Source organism: Pteropus vampyrus, unplaced genomic scaffold (genome assembly GCF_000151845.1).
Source record: "Pteropus vampyrus isolate Shadow unplaced genomic scaffold, Pvam_2.0 Scaffold22, whole genome shotgun sequence".
Taxonomy (NCBI): Eukaryota; Metazoa; Chordata; class Mammalia; order Chiroptera; family Pteropodidae; genus Pteropus; species Pteropus vampyrus.
In genome coordinates this window covers 15,498,285-15,502,704 of record NW_011888803.1, presented here as the reverse complement: position 1 = coordinate 15,502,704, position 4,420 = coordinate 15,498,285, and the positions used below count along the sequence as shown (strand labels likewise).

The window sequence follows — 4,420 nt, the reverse complement described above, 5'->3', positions numbered from 1 at the left end:
CCTTTGCGCGGGTCCTTCAAAGGGACGTCTAGGGGCTCAGTCACCTTCTGTCTCACCCAGGTGGCCGGAATCCTCTCTAGTTTCTACAGAGTTATTGGAATCTCCTCTTCCCTGGGCTAGGACCCTGGGCTGGGGGGCCCTCAGATGTGACCAGGACCCCTTCTCCTTCAGGAGAGCTTCTGCAGCCTCGCTCTCCCTCCTGGTGATCCTCCACCACCCGCGGGTGCGGGTCCAGCCTGATTTGAGACTTTGGCCCTCCTACCGGCTTCCATGTGGCTCCTTTATATTATCAAATGTTGGTGTTATGATCAGATGGACTTCAGGTGATTCTCCACGTTGATTATTTTATAATTTGGGTGTAATTTCAATGTGGTCCTGGGAGGAGATGAACCCTGCTTTTACCTAATCTGCCATCTTTCCCCTTAGTCTTCGGATATAAGTTTTAATATTTGTCAAATTTCTAGAAGATGAAGGACAAGCTTCCAAGTAATAGGAAGAAAACCATAATGGAAAATTCTTGACTACAGAACATAAGTTAATGTAAAATAATCTGAATACAAAATTAAATTGGAGATTGTTATATTTTCTGCAAAGAGTTTCTAAAAAGCTTAGTACCTTTATTCTAAGGTATGATCATAAAGATTGTAGGAGAAAGCAGTAGAAAAATGGTCAAAGGAAAGAACTGATGAATTTACCAAGGAAGACATACAAACACAGAAATAAATACATGGAAAAATGCCAGCTCCTGCTATGAAAATGAAAATAACAGTGATACACCATTCACTGATATAAACATTTTTTTTGCTAGTTTGTTTTTATTTGTTTTATTTATGGTCTCCTACATGAACATTTTCTATACGTTGGTACAGCATGTTTTACTATTCAATTGCCCTAAATCTTCTTAAAGAAAATATGGAACGCTTTGTGAATTTGTGTGTCATCCTTGTGCAGGGGCCATGCTAATCTTCTCTGTATCGTTCCAATTTCAGTATATATGCTGTGGAAGCGAGCACTAATTATTTTAAATATACACATTTTAAAATAAAATGATGGAGAGGGTGAGATATAATAGGTATGCTCACAGAAGAAATTGGTTTATGATTATCTTTTCAACACGATGCGTCTTCTAATATCTCCTGTCTCCCTCTTTGTATAGACCACTAGAAAGCACTTTTATTTTGGCTCATTCCTGAAAAGATACCTCAGCGTAGCCTCCGGATGATGTACAGCATAATAATTAAGAGCTCAAATTCTGAAGTTTGATTGTCTACTCTGTCCCTTACTGGTTTTGTGAGATTAAGTAAGCTACTAACTGTCTAGGCCTCTGTTTTCTTATGTGTAAGATGGGCATAATGATACCTTCCTCTTTGCAATGAGAATTAAATGAGATCGTATATGATGGTGTTAAGACAGTGCCCGATACACATAAGTATTCAATAAATGTTAGTTGTTACTTCTTTTCTCCCTTCACCCTAACTTTCCCACTTTTAAAATATATTTTTAGCTGTGTTTACTTTTGTTATACTGCTTGAAATTCTTTTTAGAACAAGGCAGCATATAAATTAATAATCTATCTTAGCAGTGCCTTCTTAAACATTTGTATCAATTTATGACATCGGCACCAATGCAGGAGAATGGACGAGGTCAGTTGTGATATGCCAACACTGACTCTGAGACTTAAAATGCTCATTACCTTTGACACAGTAATTTCATATTTTGACTCTGCACATGAAAAAGCTGAAACAATTTTACATACATGGAAAGCTCATTCACAAACTTTCTTTTAGTTTTATTTATAACAGCTAAAATTTAAAAACATTCTTAATGACCTTTAAAAGTAAAATGGTAAATTTTTTTACTCAGAAAAAGTTTATGCAGTCATTAAAAAAATGTTTTTGAAAATTATATGATAACATGGTAAATGTATATGATATAATATCAAGGGAGAAAAGCAACTCACTTGTATCTGTAATATGACTACAGCAATTTATGATAATCTATAAAGAAAAAGACTAAAAGGAAATATACCAGCATGTTAATAATGGATTTTGAGTGGAAAAACAGTGGATGATATTTAAATACATTTTTCCATGTGTTTCTGTAATCCCTGGTTTTAACAATAAATCCCCCACCCACACATGAAGCCATTTAAGGTCGCTATTCACCCTTGGATAAACACAAAGAATGGCTCAGTTTGAACTGTTTTCTTTAGACAGGATGTCATCATTTTTACATCAGAAATGCAGTTGCCTTTGGGATAGGGGAGGAGCTTTAGGGGCTGCATAATGGGGCCATTTAATCTAGATTTCTGTCAGCAGCTTCTCTTGGACTGATAAAATGAAAGAAATCAGAACACCTTTAGAGAAAAAGGAGGGGAAGCAGATTCTTTGTACCAGTCACAGAAGTTACACAAATTCCAAAACCAGAGAAATGGAATTCCAGAGCAGAATTCATTGCCTGATTGGGAGGGGGAAGAAAATTCCTCAAACGTTATCTTTTTAAAGTAGTCAGCAAAATCCAATTAAAACATTACTGTCATTCTTGTTTTAGAATTTTTATTTTTTAGCCTAAAGACATCAAATTAAAGACATTTTAGAACCTGAAGATAGAATTGTGTACTTTTAATTTTTATGTTGTGTATTGTCTTTTCTGATTATAAAATTTAAGCATACAAAATGTATAAGTTGACAAATAAAATTCATTAGCAACCCTAGCACCTAGAGAATGACCACTGTTTAATGGGATTTATGATGTGAAATTTCTCATTCTTTCTGGTATACATAGAGCTAACATTTCTTGAGTGATTACCAAGTGCTTGGCACTGCCTAGAGAATTTTACATGTTAACTAAATTAATCTCACAGCAATCTTCTGAAGTATGTACACTACTTATCCCCATTGCATCAGCAAAGTTCAGCTTCTTGTCCAAGACCGTGCAGCTGGGAAGTTAGAGCCAGGACTTGCAACCCAGATGTTCTGGCTTCGAGTCTGTGCACTTAACTTCTCTCTCCATGGCTTCAATATATTTATAAATACATATTTACCGAAGTGAGGTTATACATCACTGTCTTAAAACCTGCTTTTTTTTTTTTAATGTGCTATCTGAACATCATTCCAAGTTAATAGAGACAAATCTACTTTAGTATTTTTAATGGCTACATCATGTTTTATTTCATGAGTATCTCATAATGTATTTAATCATAATCCACATGGTTGGATAGTTAAATTTTTCCACTATTGTAAACAGCAACAGAATGCACATCCTTCCATGTAAATGTGCATTTGAGAGATGACTTCATTAGGATAAATTCTTAGAAAAGGAGCATTTGGGTCAAAGTGAAGATCATTCAGGCTTTAAATGCCCATTGCCAAAAGACCCTCAAGAAAAGTTGTGCCATTTAAATTCCCTCTGGCAGGATAGAAGAGTGTTTGTTTCCCCCCTCTTTAATTCCTGCCCCCCACTTCCACCCCTGACCTATGGATGTTGCCGTTTCCCCTTAAGAACTGGATCTCTGAAGGCGGGGCATCTCCTCCCACACGCTCGCGGAGTGCACCAGGGGGGAGTGCACCAGGGGCCTGGCACCTCCGGGGCTTCTGGGGGGCCTGGTGCACCCAGGGGGTCCTGGCGAACCCCGGGTGTGGTCCGTGGCTCCACCTGGGGCGCGAACCCGGGACCTTCTATGTGTAAAGCAGACATGCTAACCACTACACTATGGAGCCACCCCCAGGAGAGTGTTTTTCTCTACATTCTAGAGTGTTTTTCAGACTTTTGCACCTTAACTTACTGTAATAAATACATTTTATATAGCGATTCAGTATACACACACATGAAACAAAGTTCACTACTTTCCTGACGATGCAATGACCTCTTTTTCTCTCCTCTCCTCTCCTTTTACTTTCTTTTTTAATGCTTTCTGAAATACCTCATATGGCCCATTAATAACGTAATCCACAAATGAGCAGTAAATCACAGCTTGAAAAAAATGGTATGTCAGTGCTTGAATATTAACATTCTTTTAGTATTTGCCTGTCTGATAACCTGAGAAAATGACAAGTCATTGCTTTTATCTTAACTTTTTTAATTACTCAAGAGGCCAAACATTTTGGAAATCATGTTTTTGGAGAAAGTAAACTATAGTTCATTGTTTCTCATCTTCCAGTGCACGTTAGAACTTTTAAAAAATCCTTTTATTAATTGCCAGACCAAATAATCTGTAGAGACTGGGCCCAAGTATCAACATTTGTGAGCAAAGCTGAGAACAAACGCTGTAGATAGTAAATTAAAGATTTGTGTGAAGGAGTTGTTTATGACATACCTAGATTATTACATACTCACTTTATAAAACTGCATTTGGTTTGATGTTCCTTTGAATTTGATATTTATTTTTAAATTTACCTGACAGGCATTTAAACAAACAAAT

General features: G+C 36.9%; 1 non-coding gene across 1 annotated transcript; it reads right to left on the bottom strand.

The window, feature by feature from the left end:
• Window positions 1-906: 906 nt before the first annotated feature.
• Window positions 907-1,013, bottom strand: LOC111736872. Its single transcript, XR_002779271.1, has one exon. It is a non-coding gene; the product is annotated as a U6 spliceosomal RNA (small nuclear RNA).
• Between the last annotated feature and the right edge of the window lie 3,407 nt (window positions 1,014-4,420).